Source organism: Pseudonaja textilis, chromosome 1 (genome assembly GCF_049901715.1).
Source record: "Pseudonaja textilis isolate UNSWEBS1 chromosome 1, rPseTex1.2, whole genome shotgun sequence".
In the NCBI taxonomy this organism is placed as follows: domain Eukaryota; kingdom Metazoa; phylum Chordata; class Lepidosauria; order Squamata; family Elapidae; genus Pseudonaja; species Pseudonaja textilis.
In genome coordinates, this window is record NC_141990.1 from 276,494,621 (window position 1) to 276,507,793 (window position 13,173).

General features: G+C 37.6%; 1 long non-coding RNA gene across 2 annotated transcripts; it reads right to left on the reverse strand.

Moving 5' to 3' along the window:
* Window positions 1-2,945: 2,945 nt before the first annotated feature.
* Window positions 2,946-11,368, reverse strand: LOC148128227 (uncharacterized). Of its 2 annotated transcripts, none has more exons than XR_015741524.1 (3): window positions 11,136-11,368; window positions 7,320-7,512; window positions 2,946-3,523 (listed from the first exon to the last, which is right to left on the reverse strand). It is a non-coding gene; the product is annotated as an uncharacterized LOC148128227 (long non-coding RNA). The 2 variants fall into 2 exon arrangements; XR_015741523.1 differs by lacking the exon at window positions 2,946-3,523 and adding an exon at window positions 4,576-6,245.
* Between the last annotated feature and the right edge of the window lie 1,805 nt (window positions 11,369-13,173).

The window sequence follows — 13,173 nt, forward strand, 5'->3', positions numbered from 1 at the left end:
ACAATTTCAACTTCTTTTTCATTGATTTCTAAGTAGATTCAAATTTAAAAAGTAACTAGAAAATAAAAGGCCTAAGAAAATGTTTCCTTCTAATATCACTTTGATTATTGTTGTAACCCATTCAAAGCCAGGTTTTTCCCTCCTTAAAAATGCTTAATTCTACAATTGTGATTATATACTTCTGCTTACCTTACATCAGCTTTTCAATAAATAAATAAACTAAGTAAGGAAATATTCTCTACTAGGAAAATGCTGGGAAGAAAAGTGGTGATAATCAATTCTATCTGAAAGTACAATGTGCCATTATTTCCTCCAACAACTAGTAACTCTAAGCCACAAATAATGAATTGTGTTCAATTGCAGTAGATAGGTGTACAAATATGTTCCATCACCAAAGGTTTACACAAGGGTATGTTGTTTCTCTCTTTTTGAGTGAAAAATTTGAATGTTCCTGCTGCTGATGAAAAATCCAGTATTATTGGCTATATGATGGCAATGGAAGTGGAAAGTAGATAAAATGGACTTATGAAACTTTGAAGGAATTCCTTGTTGAACAACAATTCAGAAATGCTTGGTAAAGAAATGCACATTCTGCTTCTAAAAGGGCAAAGTAAAATTATTATAGATCTTGCTGCATGCCCTTCCAAATGCCTCTTCTGAAAGCCTTTTCCAGGTACAATATGTGCAATAAGGAGCTTTTGCACACGTACAGCACATTCACAAAAGTCTCTTCTAGGTTAATGCCAGAAAAAATTCCCAATGTCAGCAAATTGTGCAGCATTTTAGACAGCTTTTTTAAATCTACAACAGAAAGCTATATCTCCTGGAAATGTTAAAAATATTGAAGATTTACACTGTAAATCAGTTGTAGGCATTTCCTTTCTTGCTGATTTTCCAAATGAGGAAAAGTAGAGTTTTCCTTGGAAATGTGCAATGTCTGCAACACTATTACACAAAGTATCTTTGTCACATTTCTGCAGCCCATAGGGAATTGCCTATTATTTATTGGTGGCATTCTTTATTGTACTCTTTGCTTCCTCATGGCTCTGAATATTCAGTTTAATTTAAACATCAAAGCTAAGATAAACATTTCATGCATCAAATGTCACAGAATAATGCGTAAGTATTTTACTTCTCTGAACTTTTTGTCAAGTGAGATAAGGAAAAAAATTGAGAGAGGAGTAGAGGAAAATAAGGTCAGAGCCCTAACATAAAGTGTTGCAGGATTTTTCATGTAATCTTCCAACAAAACACAACATATAAAGACTCTGACAAAACATCTGTTCCATGGGCTCCATATTATTTTGTTGCCTTTTATTGCAAGCAGGATTAGCTGCCTATTTTTATGTATGAAAATTAAGAGCAACTGCAGCAAATGTGATTTTCTGAAGAAGTATCATTTACTTCTTACAGGTAAAGGAATCCAGCTGATTGTATTTTGAACAGTCCAGCTACACTTTTGGCCTTACTGAAATGAATAAAACATATTCAGAAGTATCTTCCTCTGTTTATAAAACTGGAAGGAAATGAAGAATAACAAAAGATGAATATAAAAGTGAAAAATTTCACAAACATTTTGTTATTTATATATTAAAAGGTAAAGGTTCCCCTCACACATATGTGCTAGTCGTTTCCAGCTCCAGAGGGCGGTGCTCATCTCTGTTACAAAGCAGAAGAGCCAGCACTGTCCACAGACGTCTCCACGGTCATGTGGCCGGCATGACTAAATGCCGAAGGCGCACAGAATGCTGCCACCTATTTTTCTATATGCTCCCTATTTTTCTACTTGCATTTTTACATGCTTTCGAACTGCTAGGTTGGCAGAAGCTGGGACAAGTAACGGGAGCTCACTCTGTTATGCGGCACTAGGGATTTGAACTGCTGAACTGTCTACTTTTCTGATCAACAAGCTCAACGTCTTAGCCACTGAGCCACTGTGTCCCTTTTATATTGTATTGTATTATATTACGTTATATTATATTTATATTATATAAAATATTTTTATATATTATATTTATATATTAGTTTCTTCTAAGTTCAGCTGTTATCACATTCTATTGCCTGAATGTAATTTTCCCAAATAAAGCAGTAGAAAACTCAACATTGGCTCATCTATGTATGAGTATTGTTGCTATTGATCAACTGCTTCTTCAAAGAACCATGAATTTCAGGGAGGGTGAAATAAAAAAAACAAAAAACAGTGTTCATCAGTTAGATTCCAAGACTTCATGGACAATTTCCAGATTAAAGTCAGGTTTTTATTTTCTCTTCTGATAATATTTAGACTAAATTCTATTTCAGAATTGTTTTGCAATAATTGAAAAATAATCATAACTGAACTTTCGTAATAGTATCAAACCACAGTCAAATTTTGGAATGGAATTAGGTCAAAGCAAGTGTCATTAACAGTTCATTAAGAAGAAGACAGATGGAAATGAACAAATAGCCAAAATAAGGAGCAGGCTTAGAAAAGAAGACTGCAGAAAAGAAGAAAGCAGAAACTGCCAGGCTCTTGAAGGAAATCAAGATAATCATTTTGCTGAAGAGCAGAGTTTGGGCCAAAAGCTATTCAGCACCTTATCAGCCAAGCCTCCTTGTTTCCTTCTGCAAGACAGGGAGGTGTAGAGTGGCAAAAATTTGTCAGCCAGAGCCAGATCATCATTTCCGGTTATGTTTCATTTTAGGTCAACAAGGTCAGTTTGAAGGGTGATCTGGAGAACAGGTTAACAGGGTCTGGATATTGCTTGAGCAGAGAGGAGGAGAAATAATGTTTGATTTAAAAAGATCAGGGAACAATTTCTTGACTCAAACAGAACTGAAGGAGGGAGTTCAGTGGAAACATGACACCCTGTAAATGTTGATCAGGAATAGTTTTGCTCAGGCAGGGCAGCCCAAGATCTGTGAATACCATGTGTCCCAATATTTATATTCTTACCATGCTGCTATCCTGCCAAATTTCACTGGAAAATGGCTAACTTTCAAGCTGTTTTTAATGGATTCATTGTATTTATTTATATTTTAAATATGGAAGTTGCCTGATTTCAGAATGATTCTGGTGGCTTACAGTTTAAAAACAGAAAAACAAGAGAAGATGAACCAGATGCTTCTCTCTCTCTCTCTCTCTCTCCCTCCCTCCTTCCCTCCCCCCTCCCCATCTCCTTCTCCCTCTCCTTCATTGACAGGGGTCTATAGGCACCCTAGTCCTAAAGACTTTACAAAAATCAAATGCATTTAAAACATGGATAGATAAGCTAAGGTTACTTCCATCTGCGCAGCCAAATTGTATTGGTGTGATTCTTTAAAAGTACTCAAGTAATTATGAGCCATTTTGAGACAGGGAACTTAGATACATTCTGAGATAGAGGCTGGCAAGCTTTAAAAAAGAAAAGAAAAATCCTACTTACTCCCCAAAACAGAAAAATACCAGGAATCTGTTCACTTCACATCTCACTGTTCTGTTTACTCCAGGTTTCACTCTAAATAACCGTATGTGTGCTTTCTGAAGAATGAAGGTTGTTCATTCCTGTTATGAAATAAAAGAACAGAGAACGATATCTTGTAATTTACATGAAGAAGGAAATGCCTTGTAAATTCTTTTCATGCCATTTGAATATGAATTCAATTTGAAAATAATTGCTGCCCAATAGGATAATGATCCAAGTGAAGAAATTAAAAAAGCACATTTATCCTGCTATCAATTTTATGTTAAACTAACCAGAGGGAGTAATCTGATCAGACTTTATTAAACTGAAGCTGAATTTTTATCCCATGCCAACAAGCATTGTTTGATTTGACCAACAGAATAATCCTCCTTCAGGATGCTTGCCAGTGTACTGTTGTCTTTTCATGGTAGGAATTATTGTTACATTTAACTTAATTGCAGAAAATATTCTCTTTATAATGGAGAAAGAAAAAAAAATACAGTGAATTTAAGGCTGCATCACCAGCAGAAAATTCATTATCAAATATCATCATTATAGAAAATTTCCGTATCCCCAAAGATAACTTGAAGTGGAATCTTGAAGTATGCCTTGATTTATCCAGATTTGCAAAAAAAAAAAAAAAAGTAGTCACAATAGGGACAGACAGCTTGATATATAGTGATAAGGGCATCAGGCTAGAAACTGGGAGACCTTCAGTGCCAATACTGCCTTGGGCATGAAGCCAGCAATGTGACCTTGGGCCAGTCACTTTTGCTCAGCCCTAGGAAGATGACAATAGCAAACTGCTTTTGAATTTTCTGCCAAGAAAATTGCTGGGACTTGTTCAGGCAGACTTCCAGAATTGGACACGACTGAACAGAAGGGAAAAAAAAGTTACAATATGGTATCAAATTTAAATGCTGTGGTTAATTTTCTGAACTGTTTGACAGTGAAAAAGAGTAATGTATAGATTAAAGAGAATAGGTATGCTGCAGTCTGCATTATGTATATGCATATATAATATTTCCAGAAAATGCAATATTGTTCTCCTTTGAAAAGATATATAATAAAAATGGTTTAAGGTTATATCTCAATATTATATTATCTCATTCAAAGTTAAGGAGAATTAATGAATAATCTAAGTGTTAAAGATGTCAGAGTTAGGGGAGACTTATTGATTAATGGAAAAGTACTGGAAGAAAAAAAAAGGTAGCAGAAAACAATTTTAAATTAGCTGAGAATAATTATGTAATATCTGAGGTTATCAAGAACAACCAGAATGGATGGGCCCAATTCTGACTTTTCTTTTCTCTTTCATTGACCACACTATATGTGACCTTAAAGGCTTTGGGGAGGGGGGAAATAATAATTCCAATATAGTGAAATGGGTAAGAGAGCTGCCTCCAAATTATAGACTTGTTAGTTGGCAAATATAGTCTGCAAGTTGTATGCCAAGCACCAGTAAAGGAATTGATTCACTGATGCACTATGAATCTATCAGAGCAACAGATTTGACCAAGGCACATCAACCAAGTACTCCATTACCAAAGTAATGAAAAGGACTGGGTAAGAATGTTATTCTGACAAGCACAATATACAGCAGAAACCCAGAACACCAGAAAAGGGAAGAGATTTGGTTGGTATGAAGAATTGCTGCTTCCAGGTAAAATCTTCTAGTTATAATCACATCTGTTATAGGTTTTAGGAAATTATGTTATGAATCATGGCCCTTAATTGAAAACAGCAATGGGAGCCAAATTATTTTGGATGTGCTTGGCATAACACAGCTTCAATTGGTAAACATGAAAAATCAGATGGAACTTAACAGAAGTTGGATAATCTAGCAATTGAAGGCAAAAGGACTGTCTGAGGTGAATGCAACCAAATATGGATGATCTAATCCGATGGACATGGGGAGAGACATGCTTTATTCTCAGTGCTAAATAGTGGGAAGCCAAGTCTCCAAACACGACTGCATTACATTCTGCCAGGTATTTTTAGCATACTGCAGCAATTTGACCTTCACACAGACGTGTCAACCAATCTCCACAAGTAGAAAATAAGAATGGGCGATCATGAAGGAATTATTCCGGAGCCGGTATCCATGGAAGATACTCTGATTTGATTTACCTATTTCTACCAGCAGCTTTTGTGTAATGATGCATCAATTGATGCAAGTTCATTTTGTCACATGACAATATCTCAGATTCATTCTGCAGCACTGGAACAGCGGATCCACATAATAATCCATTACCATTTCCTGACTTTCACCCCACGCTCTTTTTTTATTACTGATCACCAAGCCATCGGAGTAGATCTTAAAAAACTTAAATTTCCTCCACAGAAAATGCTTCTGAATATGGGAAAAGTTTTTATTTTATGTCCTTTTAAAGCAATGCTCTGTGGAAGCTGTATTTCAGATTTTAATGTATTTTGGAAGAGGTTTTATTCAGTGAATTTCATGAATTAAATGAGCAGAAAAATCAAGTCACTTTCAACAGCAACACAGACAACACAACATTTTCAGTGAGAGGACAGTGTGCCAAAGAGCAGCCCGAGGGAACCCATCTAAAAATGTGTTCTAAATCTAAATGGATTTTTCATTAGCATGCTAAAAAATTGAAACTCCAGTCTGGCTTTTTCTTCCATTTGTTTTCTATCCATACTTCAGTTGCACTACCTTGCTAAATAGAAGAGTTCTGAACACTCGGCTGATAAAGATGATAATTCTCAAGGGGAGACACCTGTCAGCTTTGGAAGCCATATTCCATGCTGCCACATAGCCTGAGAAAGTGGGAGGGGGGTGATTTCAATTGAGTAGTTCTAAATAGACAAAATAAAATTCTTTTCTTAGTTCAAGGTTATTAAGTGTGGCGCAGCAGGAAAAAAGGATCTTACCCTGGGACAGATCGTGATTGGTCCATGTGATGTGATGATGGCAAAAAGGCGATGGATTGTAGTTTGGGACATTGTGCGAAGTCTGGGAAACTTTAGTTTCGAGATTCCACAGATGTGCCAAGTGCTATTCTAATAAAGGTACTTTTGAGATTATGCCTGTCTCGGAGTTACTGATTGGAATGGAGGTTTGCTGGAATGCTGACAATAATACAGTTAGTCCTCAATTTACAACAATTCGTTTAGTGACCAGTTACAATGGCACTGAAAAAAGTGACTTATGACCATTTTTCAGGCTCATGACCTTTGCAGCATCCCCATGGTCACATAAATAAAATTAAGACGCTTAGCAATTGACTCATATTTATGATGGTTGCAGAGTCCCAGGTCATGTGATCAGGTTTTGCGACCTTGCAAGAAGCAAATTCAGTGGGGAAACAGAGTAGTTCAATGGATTGAAACAGTCTTAAAATGGGGCAAAATTCACTTAACAAATGTGTCACTTAACAATGTAAATTTGGGGCTCAGTTGTGGTCATAAATTGAGGACTACCTGTACAAACAATAAATGGAATGCAGTGTATTTGAACATAGAGGGTATTCAGGAAAGGGATGCTTGGAGCTTCTTCTTATCTTTGGAAATTTTAGGTGGAGTCCAGACAATGTTGCCTTCTATTTGTAAATCAATAAGAACTCTATTTTATTACTATTTCAGTCTTTTTTTTTCCTCATCAGAAAAAAGCAATTGCATTTTGCCTTGATTGGGAACATTACGAATTAAATATGTAACAGCACCCATGATGCACTGTTAAAGTCAAAAGGCATTTTCATTTAATATTTTTTTTATCAAAAGAACCAATATGGACTTATATCTTAGCCTTTGGAAGTGGTTCTTTATCAGAGGATTAAAAGAAGTACATATAACTGCAGCTACTCATGCAATATTATAGGACAAATGCAAACTATTTACAGTAAAAATTATGACAAAAGTGCTTTTTCTTACATTTTCTGCTCTTGACTTAGACATTTTGAGGAGTTACAAGTCCTAGAACTTATGGCATAATTTCTCTTGTAACTCTAAGCGTGTCATAATACATTTTCTGTTGGTTCTACTCCTGGGGTTTTCTTTCTGCTGTGGAACAGATGTCTGTACTATTGAGACAGCTATTTTCTCCTCTCCGTGTATGAGACTTTCTCTGAAAATGAAGCAGAAGGGATTGGTAGCACTAGCACTTAGACTTATATACTGCTTCACAGTGCTTTACAGCCCTCTCTAAGTGATTTACAGAGTCAGCTTATTGCCCCCAACAATCTGGGTCCTCATTTTATCAACCTCGGAAGGATGGAAGGCTGAGTCAACATTGAACCTGGTGAGATTTGAAGTGCTGAACTGCAACTAGCCAGCCAGCAGTCAGCAGAAGTAGCCTGCAGTATTGCATTCTTACCACTGTGCTACCACAGCTCTTGATTGATAGGAATTTAAAAATGAAATCATTCAAACTTTACTATTAACAATAGAGAAAACAGTGCAAAAGTTTTATATGTAACTGATCGATTGATTATATGCCTTCAGGTTGATATCAACTCTAAGTGACCCTATAGGTAGACCTTCTCCAGGTTGATCTATCACTAATGTGACACTTCAGGTCTTCCAAATGCTGCTATAATCATGTCCAATCCACTTGTAGGTGGTCATTCTTCTTTTTCCTTCCCCCCTTTCCCAACTTTATAAATTTCTTAAGTTGATGATTCAACTGAACTTGAATCAACTTAACGATTCAACTTCAAAAGCCCGTTTGATATAAAACATAGTGAAATTTGTTCTGAAGCAGCTTTGTATGTAGGCTATCATGAACTGATAGTGAATGCCTGCAGACTTCAATTGCTCCATGGTTTGGCAGCATGAAATGCAAATAGCAAGAACAATATATATATATTTACAGGAAATTTACCTTGATAAAGTTCAGCTAAATATCTTTGATAACTTCAATAAATTTTGAAACAACTTCTACTTGGAATGGTCATTCTTTTCCACCAAGTTCCCAGTTTCAAGACAGATATAATTTGAGAAGTGAAGAAAAGGATACCCATCTAGCCAACTAGATCAGCTGAATCAACCAAGATGATCAATGGGGTGACAGATGTCTCAGCCAGTTCATCCTTACCTCAATTCTCATTAGTTAATGCCAGATTTGCCCACAATCTAACCAGTAGACAAGTATATATATACAGGCTTGCCTGTATTGTGGAACACTTGCTGACTTACAGTGAAGTTGGGATCCTGTATAGATTTGACTATCAGATTTCTAGGGACTGCAACTATTGCAACTCTGAGGAAGACCCTCATGGTGATCAAAGACCAGAGATGCTGACTGGGTATAAATACTTCCATGTGCAGTTAGGATAGAGGACAAGTTATGGTTGCTGCTTCCTTACTGTGTACCATCCTCCTGGAAGCCATCTCCAAGCTTCTGGATCCCATAACATACCTAGGCATTTAGTGCGTAATCCTTAGTACTTCAATCTCCTTGTTTCAGGTGCACAGGACTATATAAAATTGCCTCTCAAATTTAGCTGCTGTAGAGCTTAGGTGGCAGGAAATGGTATTGAGTAACTTTTGCAACTTTGAGGTGTCTTGCAACTTTATGATTTGATGTATATCCATCAATAAGTACAATTTACCCATCAGTCAACAAGCTGACCTACTTCTATCAGGTTTATATGAGTGGAATATGCTTATTCAGGCTTCCAGTTCATTTTTTATTCAGAATGTGCTCGGATTGTCACAGAGGGTTGGTTGTCTTTTCTGTGTGGGTTTGTTTAGGAAGCGGAGGCTGAATTACATGAAAAGCTGTTATATGCCTGGTATTTCATAGCACTTGGAATAATATTTACTTTGCTTGTCTTTAAAACAACTTCAACAATACAGGAAACACAATGTTGCCAGCCAATCAAGACAAAAAATGCTACAAAACAGACAGAAAATATTAGAAACACCAATCAAGCAGAACACAGAAAACTCCAAGACTAATAAACACAGACCAAGACTCCCAACCAATCAGGATGAAGAAAAAAACATTCTAACACAACAGTAGGCTAGCACCAAATTTAAAACAAACGGCTGTGAAAGTCTGACTCGCAGATGAACACAGTACACAAGCCTGATGATGGCAGATGAGATTCTGCTGAAACATCGCTAAAACTTTAAAAGCACAACTATAATGACGTGGGAAAATACCCAAACAAAGCTGAATATATATGTTTTTTGTAGATTTTCATGGGTACAGGTATGCAGGTCTTGGCATGTTTGGATCTTTTCCCATATAAGATTGAGAGTATCTTAGCAACATTTTGATGAAGTCCCACTCACCATCTTCAGGCTGGTGCTTTCGGTTTCGTGCTTGTGTGAGCAAAGCATGATTGGAGCTGCCATCTTCCTGTATATACTGGTGGGGAGGTTGGCTGTGTTGTCATTTCTTGATTGGTTGATGGAGTTGATGTTTGCAGATTGGCTGACTTTTTTGTAAGAACATGTGTGGCTGAGGTATTGGCTGTGTGTCTATCAGCCTCCTGTGTTGTAATGACCTGAGTAATGGGCTGTGTGGTGACTTTCTGAGTTCTATTGTTTTGACATCCTGGGTCTTGTGCTGTAATCTCCTGGGTTGTTGGCTGTGTTGCAACATCCTGAGGTTTTGTAGTGTAACTTCCTGAGTTCCATGATGTGATATCCTGAGCGGGTGGCTGTGATGTGACGTTTCGGGTTTTGGTTTGACTCTGAGTTTGAGGCCTGGCTATGTGTTCATGGCATGTGTTCATTTGCTTGGTTTGGGGTAGGGGTGTGCGGCAGCTGGTGATGCAGCCATAGTCTGGTTTCTGGACGGTGGTTGTCTTTTGTCTATGGGATGGGTTTGGGTTTGAGTCTGGTGAGGGAGAATGATGGTGGTATCATGTGTTGATTTAGGTTCAGTGTTGGTTTTCATAGCTGGGACTCATTTGTTGATAAGGGCTAGTTTCCAGATGTCTGGTAGGCGGGAGGCATCATCCCATTATATTCACGTTATGGTGGTATTTCTCTATTTCAATGGCTTCCCTGGTTATTCTCTTGTTGAAGTGTTCAGTATTGGAGATTAATTTCTTTCCCTCAAAATTAATTTCATGTCCTGTGGCTTTAAGGTGCTGGAAAAGGGAGGAAATATTTTCTTCTTTTCTGACTGCCTTCTTGTGTTCTGCAATGCGTGCATTTATTCTCCAGTTGGTTTGTCCAATGTATGTGGCTGGGCAATTGTTGCATGGTATTTCATAAACTCCTTGGTTTTCTAGCTGGATCTTGTCTTTGGGTTTCTTAGGATGTTGGCTATTTTTTGGTCAGTGCCAAAGGCTGTCCTGATATTGTGTTTGTGGAGAATTTTGCTGATTTTACCTGTGGTGCCTTTGATGTAGGGCAGGAGGGTGATACCATTGTCCTGTTCTGTGTCTTGGTTTCTGGGGGGTGTCTCCCTTAGGATTAGGTTGGTAATTGTGCTTCTTTGGAATCCATTGGAAATTGAGGGTGTGTAATTCTGTTCTCTCTATATATATATGAGAAATGGAAGCTGCCTAATTCTTATGATTAGTCTTATGATAAATACTATACTCTGCAGCAAAGATAATGAGGAAGAGAACCTATTCATTAAATATTATGAGCACCTAGGAATTTTCCTATGTAGATAGCAATAGCAATAGTACTTATATACTGCTTCAAAGTGCTTTACAACATTCTCTAAGTGGTTTATAGAGTCAGCATATTGCCCCCGATAATCTGGGTCCTCATTTTACTGACCTTGGAAGGATGGGAGGCAGTGGTGGTATACAGCAGGTTCTGATCAGTTCTGGAGAACCACTAGCAGAAATTTTGAGCAGTTTAGAGAACCAGCAAATACCATCTCTGACTGACCCCTCCCGCATCTATTCTCTGCCTCCCCAGTCCCAGCTGATTGGCTGGGTCTTCTTTTGTTGCCCTGCACAGGAGAACAGAGCTGGAAAGCAGGTTAGTGGGGTGGGGAGAGAATGGGGATTTTGCAGTATCCTTCCCCCAGGAATTGGATGGGAATGGAGATTTTGCAGTATCTTTCCCCTGCCATGCCACCAAGCCACGCCATGCCATGCCCACCAAGCCACGCCCACAGAACGGGTAGTAAAAAAAATTGTATCTCACCACTGATGGAAGGCTGAATCAACCTAGAGCCAGTTGAGATTCGAACTGCCAAATTGCAGTCAGCCAGCAGTCAGTAGAAAATAGCCTGCAGTACTGCACCACTGCAGATGTACAGTATATGGTTGGTTTTTGAATATTTGTTGAATAATGGTAGAAAATGGCCATACCATGTAAGGGATAGTATGTTTTACTCCTTCTCTTCTTTCACAGCACTATCCAAAACAGCTGTTCCAAGAAAAAGCAGAAGAGCGAGTATATATGTTTCATCTTGAACTCCTGGAGGAAAAAAAGGAAGGACAAGTCATAGTAGCCTCCAAGCTTTAATTTTGACTGATAGAAATTATTCTTGAAGAAAGTGAAATGAAAATTGAAAAAGTACCAGAAGAGAACAATTCATTTGTTTGCTTGCTTGCTTGCTTTTGTAGCAGCTGGTATAATATCAGATGTTAATTTCCCTGTGCATCTTTTGGAAGAAAGCAATAGCACTTAGAAGTCAAAGTGCTTTATAGCACTCTCTGAGTGCTTTCCAGATTCAGCATATTATCCCCAAAACCTGGATCCTCATTTTATTGATCATGGAAAGATGGAAGGTTGAGTCAACCTTGAGCTGATTAGGATTGAACTTCTGGCAGTGTGCAGAGTTAGCCTGCAACAGCGCATTCTAACCACTATGCTACCAGGGCTTAGTAATGCCTGTCAAATAGTCACATTTATTGTTTAAAAGGCTCCTCAGTTTTAATCCTAAATTACATACACCAAATTATAATTTACAGTGAGATAACATCATCTGTTGTCTGACCTGCTTTGAGCTGCTTTGTGTGCAGAAGAATTTGCTACCTGTTAACTTAAATCTGGATGCCATCACAAAAGAATTGCCATGGGAAACTTTGCCAGTCACATAATCTTGTTATCCCAGATATATAGTCATCTTCGTTGTCAACCTCCAAAAGCATTTTGGAAAAGAAAGATAGCACATATACTTCATCAAAATTCCTGATCATCCATTTTAAAAAAATACAAATAAATATCTTAAAAATTACTTTACAGTTTTGAAGGAAACAGACAATGGTTTGGAATTACCAGTGAATTGTTAACCGTCCCTTGGTACATCAGGCTGTATAGACCAATAATTTTACTCAGGGCAAGGCAGTTTAACTATGAAGCACCTTTTCTTAAATGGATACTCTGATGTTCTCCTTTATAGACCAAATGAGATGTTGATCCCTATACAGCTTGAGACAAATTGCCAGCAAGAGCACATTCTCCCAAATCTACCCATCCAATGTTTAGAAACATCTTTAGAACATCTTCAGGTACCCTCTCCCAATAGATTGAGTTCAATGCCTCCCTTTGTAAAAAAATATTGCATTCAGTGGTAGTTTTTCACTTATGGAACAAATATTCCCACATCAAATTTGTCTGGTGCCATCTTTAGAACAATGAAGATCCATGCAAAACCTGTTGTAGTCACTGTGAATCTTTTTTAAATAGAACATCCACTTTGAAATCTATGTTTTATAAACACCATTTGTTTGTTGGAGTACTCTGGTCTTGGAACATTTTGACATTTTCTGTGTTTTGCTGATTGCAAATTGAGAAGGATTGAAATGAGAGTATGAGGCACTATCTCCTTCCTGGTCACTTTTCTTCTCTGGTTTGGTCT